An 8,444-nucleotide genomic window follows, 5' to 3' on the forward strand; every position below is an offset into this window, starting at 1 on the left:
GACTTGCAAACTTTATATGCCCCAATATAGGGGAATGCCAGGGCCAAAAGAATGGGAATGGGTGGGTAGGGAAGTGGGGGGGCGCTATGGGGGACTTTTGGGATAGCATTGGAAATGTAATTGAGGAAAATATGTAATAAAAATATTAAAAATTAAAAAAAACACACATTCACTTCATGACTTCATTCACTCAGCACTTTCTCCATTCTCCACACTTTATTATTATTATTATTATTATTACTTTCTTTCATCTTCTTAACAGATGCTTCCATAGTCAAAAACACCATCACTTCTGGACAGCAGCTGTAGCTTCCTGTTTTCCCGATGATTCTATTCCAGTCTTCTTCAGAATGTTCTTCCTAACATGTAAATAGAACCAATCCCTCCCGAGCTTAAACCCCTGAGTGGACTCTCATTACTCCTGCTGGATTAATGTCTGCTTTTTCCTTTCAGTCTCAACTCTCCATGAAAGATACAGCCATGTCTGTCTTGTTTAAGTGTCTCTCCAGTGTGAGGAGAGTCATGTACATAAAGGATGGTAAATGGATGCTCTTGAATGAATGGAATCCAAATGACTATTGACCTCTGTTGTGGAGCTAGGGATCAAACCTAGNACTGCGCACATGCTAGGCAAGCACTTAGCCCTGGTTCCCTTTAGAAAAATGGATTTTAGTCATTTTAGTGGGGAATAAGAATACATTTGGCTGGGTGTGGTGGTGCACGCCTTCAATCCCAGCACTCGGGAGGCAGAGGCAGGCAGATTTCTGAGCTGGTCTACAAAGTGAGCTCCAGGACAACCAGGGCTATACAGAGGAACCCTGTCTCAAAAGAAAAAAAAGAAAAAGAAAGAAAGAAAGAAAAGAAAAAAAAAGAATGCATTTGGAGGTATGAAAGTGGTTTTGCATAGTTTGTATTCACTGAATCACGTGTTTACTTTTGCTTTAATGTCTCANGCTCATTAAATAATATGCCCCACAAGACAGCAACTAGTCTGTTTTGTTCTCTATTCTATTCTGGTTCTGTGTCAGGTTCGTGGGAAGTGCTTAATAAGCAATTTGCTACATGAAAGATTTCAATTGCCAATGGGATTTGTGATGACAAATAGTACAGGTTTGGTCACAATTATAAAAATACAACATTAGGGCTGGAGAGATGGCTCAGCAGTTATTTAAGAGCACTGACTGCTCTTCCAGAGGTCCTGAGTTTAATTCCCAGCAACCATAATATGGTGGCTCACAGCAATCTGTAATGGGATGCACTCTTCTGGTGTGTGTCTGAAGACAGNTGCAGTGTACTCATATAAATAAAAATATCTTTTTAAAAGTACAACATCAGTTATAAAAGCTATGGAGGACAAGATTCTCATACTCATTAAAAAATATTACAAAGTCCCTACCATGTGCCAGATACTGCTAGGTGCAGTCCTACTGTCATGAAGCTTGAAGTCTGCTGATAAACAGGCAATTACATTTAGCTAGATATTTTTTTAAAGAGAGATAAAGAACAGAGCACTTCATGGAATATATAGGACACGTTTAACCCATAGCGGGGGTGTTAAGTGATTTCTAAATTGTTACTAGTTACAAGAAGATGTTGACAGAGCTTTCTTCTTTGTAGCCCAAGGTTCTTTCTTTCTTTCATCCAACATTTTTTTTATGTTGAATTTTTTTAATTAGGTATTTTCTTCATTTACATTTCCAATGCTGTCCCAAAAGTCCCCCATACCCTCCCCCTCCCACTCTCCTACCCACCCACTCCCACTTCTTGGTCCTGGCATTCCCCTGTACTGAGGCATATAAAGTTTGCAAGACCAATGGGCCTCTCTTTCCACTGATGGCTGACTAGGCCATCTTCTGATACATATGCAGCTAGAGACACGAGTACTGGTTAGTTCATATTGGTGTTCCACCTTTAGGGTTGCAGATCCCTTTAGCTCCTTGTGTATTTTCTCTAGCTCCTCCACTGGGGGCCCTGTGATCCATCCAATAGCTGACTGTGGGCATCCACTTCTGTGTTTGCTAGGCCCTGGCATAGCCTCACAAGAGGCAGTTATATCAGGGTCCTTTCAGCAAAATCTTGCTAGTGTATGCAATGGTATCAGTGTTTGGAGGCTGATTATGGGATGGATCCTCAGATATGGCAGTCTCTAGATGGTCCATGCTTTCGTCTCAGCTCCAAACTTTGTCTCTGTAACTTCTTCCATGGGTGTTTTGTTTCCAATTCTAAGAAGGCGCAAAGTGTCCACACTTTGGTCTTCGTTCTTCTTGAATTTCATGTGTTTTGCAAATTGTATCTTATATCTTGGGTATTCTAAGTTTCTGGGCTAATATCCACTTATCAGTGAGCACATATCCCAGATGCCCTTCAACAGAGGAATGGATACAGAAAATGTGGTACATTTACACAATAGAGTGCTACTCAGCTATTAAAAAGAACGAATTTATGAAATTCCTAGGCAAATGGATGGACCTGGAGGGCATCATCTTGAGTGAGGTAACCCAATCACAAAAGAAAATTAATTTTTCTATGAATATTTAAATCTAACATAGTTGGGTCTGGAGAGATGGCTCGGTGCTTAAGGGCACTTGCTGCTCTTACCAAGGACACAGCCAGGTTCCAGTCCCACCAGCCACACAGGACCTGACAGCCATCTGTAAAATCCAGTTTCAGATTCTGATGCCCTTGTCTGGCTTCTGAGGGCACAAAGTACACACTAAGTGTACTTATGTGCCTGCAGGCAAAACACATAGATAAAAAAATTTTTAAAAATGTTTCAAAATTAATAACAGCTGAAAATATTTAAAGCATTTTATCACTATCAATCAATATCTCTGCATTGATTCAAGGCAGATATTTACCCATGACTTGTCTTTAAATTTCCTATCAAGATTTCTAATATCTTGAAGAAAGAAAATCCTGAAAACATCACTTACTACCGGAATGTTCTATTAGCTAAACATAGTGGTGAATACTTGCAATCTCAGCACAATCACAGAAGAGAGACAAACAGAAGGATCAGGAGTTCAAGGCCAGCCTCTGCTATGCAGAGGATTCAAGCCTTGGCTATACGTGACCCTGTCTCAAACTCATCAAGAATGCACTCTCACCTGGCTTCCTCAAGCTACTAAGGGTACAAAAGCTACGTTTTGGTGACTCCTACTGTTTGATAATTCCATGCATACGCATATCTTTATTTCATCCATAAACTTTCACATCTTAAAGGAGCTGTTTAGTGGCTGCATGGTTGTGGCTTTCAGAGCTAAACTAATAGTATTAATATAGCTTGAAATTTCCATTTCTTCACAAGCATATGAAATACCAAGGCTCCTTTTAGACAGCTAATATGCAGTTTATTGATATTTACAACATGTTGTAAAGCTAACCACAAGCAGAAATCCTCTGCATCCCAACAAAAACCAATCAAAAGGAAGATAATGGAGTTAGCCTCTTCGTGACTGAGCACAGCATGTCCACATTAACAAATTTGCTAATGGGGTAGTCATGTGTTGTTCTCAGGACGTGCGGTACTGATTCCACAAAACAGAGTAAAACAGGCACAGTAAGATCAACGACTAACACATGAATAGCTATTCTTGCCAATTGTGTGAAGGAGAGGGGAGAGAGAGAGAGAGAAAGAGAGGAGAGAGAGAGAGAGAGAGAGAGAGAGAGAGAGAGAGAGAGAGAGAGAAAAAGAAGGAGGAGGAGGAGGAGGAGGAGGAAGAGGAGGAGAGAGAGAGAACAGTGCCTAGAAAGTAGAGTCAGCTGACCTTGAACGGAGTCAGAATATACCTACCTCAGATCTGTGTGACTTGGATAAGCTACTTGCTCTCTGTGACCTTCACTTTATTCAACTGGGCAATAAAAATGATCTCCTGAGGGTTCATGGGAAAGAAAACATGATCGATGTCAGAGGCTTTAAAACACCTCCATAGATGTCAGGATGCTCATAAAAATCTCCCCAGAGAGGAGGAAAAGCTCCCTTGTCTATGGGAAGAAGCGGGGCTCCCTTCATTTCTATTAGATGTGGGTGAGAACTTCTTAACAGAGCTTTAAGCTGTATTGTTTCAAAATGCTGTAAAGCTGTATTTGGTTACAGGCATGGCATGATCTAGTCATGAAATGGGCACTGTCAAGGACAGGTTGACAGTGTCACACAGACAGCCCCTTTCTTCACAAACCATCAAGAAAGTTCTATTATGAGAAAATAGGAAGAGGCTTTTAAGAGTTGAAAAAATATGCAAGGAAATGTTTTCCTCTTTGAGTTGGAAAATATGAGACCATTTAAGCGTCACAAGACTATTCGGTTTTAAACCATAACTGTCTCTTCCCTCCTGACTCAACTTAAAATCTGATTATCATAATGAGTAGTGTCTTTGTGCCTCTCAAGATCTGATTTTCTGGTCGATACAGGGGGACCCCTTCGGGAACGGCACCCAAACCTCCTCTCCTACAAAGCCACATCGATTTCTAGCGCAGCGATGTCCAGCTCTCATCTCTGACCCTGAGCTGCACTGGCTTGCTCCTTAGCCGCTACCGATTACATTTGGTCCGAGAGCTATGATCTATTAGTTATCCGCCCCCACGGTGGCTCTGATAAAATACCCCAAGGAGAAACAGCTTAAAGGAAAACAAGTTGGCTTCTGACTCACAATCCCGGAGGGATAGAGTCCAGGGTGGTGGAGACTAGGAAGAAAAAGAACGGGGTAGAGGGGTGCGGGGGCTCGGACTGGGGCTCGGTTATTCTCATTTCATCTACACACAGGAAGCAGAGAGAGAATGAGAATCAAGACCAGACTGTAAAACCTCAAAGCCAGTGCTCAGTGCTATACTTTCTCTAGCGAGATTCCACTTCCTAAATGTTTCCATTACGTCCCTTTGTAGCTTCCCTCCGCAGCGATGTGGAGGAGAAATGCCACTGTAGTTGTGTGTTTTTAGACACTTACTTGGTCCTCAATGGGTGGTGCTGTTGAGAAGGCTATAGAACATCCATCGCTGATGTGTCTGCTGTAAGTTTGGAACCTGAGAATTAGTCATGGCCAGCCGTTAAACTCAACTTATGCTCAAAGTTGGAACGGACGTCTGATGAAATGAACCTTGAGCTGAACTGCTCATCGTTTACAGAGGAGTAATGCTAACATTTTTCAGTTGTTTTAAAACCCAGTGAGAACTTCTGAACAGAAACCAAACCTATATTTTTGAAAACCACTGACCCGGAATAAAATGAGAGCATTGGAATATTTTCTGGAATAAATTTGAACCAAATTGATATTTTGCTAGATCCAAGTCCCTAGTTAAGATAAAGTGTGTGGTCATGTACCATAACAGAGCTAAGTAGCCCACCCAGAGATTAAATATGTGGCCTTTCTCTCATTAGTTCTATATTTTATAAGTAACACAACGGTCATGTCATGACTTCCACAGAGCACTTCACTATGAAAGGAGAGAGAGGAATAATTTTATATGAGGGAAGAGGAGCAGAGTTTGAATCTAAGAAGTTTCTGTCATTCACGCAGGCTCATGGTGAATACCCTCATAGTGAGGGAGTTTGGACCAGTGTTTTCCTTTGGGCATTGTATGACAAAGAAGAGGAAGATGCAAAACCAAAACTTCAACTGTACGTATTCATTAATTTGAAGATGTCGTACTTTGCGAATAATAGCTATTGTTGGTATTGCTGACTGTCAAGTGCTGAGACTATCAAACAGGCTTGACATTCTCCTTACCAAAGATGTCAATTTAAGATCTAGTTGGTGATATAACCTAGCAGGTAAAGAAACCTGTAACCAAGTCTGAGGACCTGAGTTCTACTCTTGGGAAACACATGGCAGGAAAGAATCGGTCGCCACAGGTTGTACTGGCACCACCGCACCTGTGTTGTGAATGCATGCATGCATGCATGCATGTGCAAGCACATGCACACTAAGTAAATTAATCTAGTGATATATCTAAAAACTCTAATTACTTTTATTCAGTTATGGATTCAAATCAAAGTCATTATTTTTGCTTAAGAACTAAGGAAGTGAGAGGCAATCGCACTTTTCATTTTCTTCATGCTAGGACCTCTGGAAGAAATTTGGATGTTTCCCCAAATATTTCAATAATATTTTCTATTAATTAATTTATTCTATGTGAATGGCTGTTTTGGCTGCATGTATATCTGTGTGTCATGTTTGAGTGTAATGCCTGTAGGGATCAGAAGAGAGCATCAGAGGGTCTGGAACTAGAGTTGCAGACAGACGTGAGTGAGTCATCATGTGTGTGCTGGGAAAGGCCCCTGGGTGCTGAGTCATCTCTCTAGGCCAGGACGTGTTTTCTGTATGTCTGAGTTTGTCATCTTTTCTTCCTTGGAGCCTAGATCAGGTCATCAAGGTTGGCTTAGGCACTGGGTCTGTCCGGGTCAGAGACACCTGAGTAGTAGCTGCACTCACACCTACTCCTGCCATTGATTGAGGAAAAACAGGGTTAGCTCTGTGTGTCCGGTGAGTTACTAATTTTTGTCATGCTCCTTACATAAAATAATTTCAGAACCAAAGAGGTTTATCCTTCTTAGTTGTGTCTCACCTCCTCAAGCCCCACGGCACAATACAAACACACAGCAGTTGCTCTATTAAGAAATCCATTCATGAAAAACAATTGTCCAAATTACTGCAATTAACCAATGTGGTTTTTCTTCTCTGCAACAGCTTGCAAAGTAATAGCAATGGGGTGGCTTCATTTAAGTACTGAACCTTTTGATGTTAAAATTGTTTCCAAGTAGCAGATAATTGTTTTAAACATACAGGACATGGGTGTTTGTGTGTTTTCTCTTTAATAACACACACGCTATTTCCATTCATTCTTCTGGCCCTCTGGGCTTCTCTCCTGTCTTCCTCCCATACCTGATCCTGTCCCCCTTTTCACATATGTTGCTTTCCCAGCCTTACAGTTTCATGCTTCATTTCCAAGGACAACATCCTGTACCACACAAAGTCACAGGAAAGCAACGTCACAGTGGCTCTAGTCAATGCCCACAAGAGGCATGATGTCAGCAGTTCTTCAGGTCCAGTGCATTATATTTAGGACATAGGCACACATGCCTCTTCTTCCTGCCCATCTGAGGGCCAACGATTATTCTAAGAGGGGAGAGGGCATCTTGTATCAATTGTGAAGGGTTGAACACTTCCCTTCTGCTTAGCAGTCATCGTGGTGTGTGCCAGGGTGTGTGCCAATTCTACCCCATCTGCCTCTGCAGAGCAACCATGAGTTCAGGGGTCAATTTTGCCACAAATAGAAGGAGATAAAGAGACTTAGGTCAGTGAAATGAAGCAACCTTTCTCTTATGTATAGACACACATTCTCCCTGGAACCCCCCCCCCTTCCTCCTCCATTTTCCTTCAGAAAAGAACAGGCCTCCCAGGAATATCAACAGAACACAATATAACAAGATGCAACAAGCCTAAAACACAGATCCACACATCAAAGCTGTGTGAGGCAACCCAGAGGGAAGAAAAGGGTCCCGGGAGCAGGAGAAACAGTCAGAGACACCCCCCACTCCCACTGTTAGGAGCCCTACAAAACTCCAAGCTAAACAACTATAACATGTATGCAGAGGACCTAGTGTAGACCCATGCAAGTTCCATGATTGATACTTCAGTCTCTGTGAGCTGCTATATGCCCTGCTTAGTTGGTTCTGTGGGCCATGTTTTCCTGGTGTCCCACAATTCTTCTCCAACCCACTCTACTGCAGGGTTCTTTGAGCTCTGCCTAATGTTTGACTGTGGGTCTCTGCATCTGTTCCCATCAGTTGTGGGAGGAAGTTTCTCTGGTGATGATTGGGCTAGGGACCAATCTATGAATATAGAGGAATATCATTACGGTTTATTTCTTTGATTTTTGCGTGTGTGTGTGTGTGTGTGGGGGGGGGTATTTGTGCTTGGCTCCATCCTAGGTCTCTGGGCCATCCAGCTTCTGGTTTCTGGCCATACAGGCAGTGTTGGCCATGGGCTTTCTCTTGTGGCATGGGTCTCAAGTTAAACCAGTCATTGGTTAATTGGCTTCTAAGGTGAAACATTGAGAAATTTTTATTTGAATGTCTAGTTTAGAAGTTAAAACTTGAAATACAAAAGCTCCCGAAGCTCCCAATCATATTGAATTCTAATGATACATCATGAATGTTTATTATTTCATTAATACCACTTTTTCTTAGAACCCAAACCTGTTTGGTTATACGACTTCCATTTTCTTCTTGTTCCTTCTTAGATTTCTACTTATTTGCAAACACTGGGTGGTAGCATCCACTTGACTTGTAGCAGATTAGCACATCACCCCATTCTTTTTTTTTTTTAAGATTTATTTATTTATTTATCATATGTAAGTACACTGTAGCTGTCTTCAGACACTCCAGAAGAGGGCGCCAGATCTCGTTACGGATGGTTGTGAGCCACCATGTGGTTGCTGGGATTTGA

The 8,444-nt window shown here is 41.8% G+C and overlaps 1 long non-coding RNA gene across 1 annotated transcript in view; it reads right to left on the reverse strand.

Moving 5' to 3' along the window:
- The window catches only part of LOC110304649, a 22,691-nt gene extending 17,687 nt beyond the window's left edge, over positions 1–5,004 (reverse strand). Inside the window, exons 1-2 of the long non-coding RNA XR_002379094.1 lie at positions 4,944–5,004; positions 3,794–3,872 (exon numbers count right to left, since the gene is read on the reverse strand). This is a non-coding gene — a long non-coding RNA (uncharacterized LOC110304649). The remainder of the gene's footprint in view (positions 1–3,793; positions 3,873–4,943) is intronic.
- Between the last annotated feature and the right edge of the window lie 3,440 nt (positions 5,005–8,444).

The sequence above is a fragment of the Mus caroli genome, chromosome 1, assembly GCF_900094665.2.
Source record: "Mus caroli chromosome 1, CAROLI_EIJ_v1.1, whole genome shotgun sequence".
NCBI lineage: Eukaryota > Metazoa > Chordata > Mammalia > Rodentia > Muridae > Mus > Mus caroli.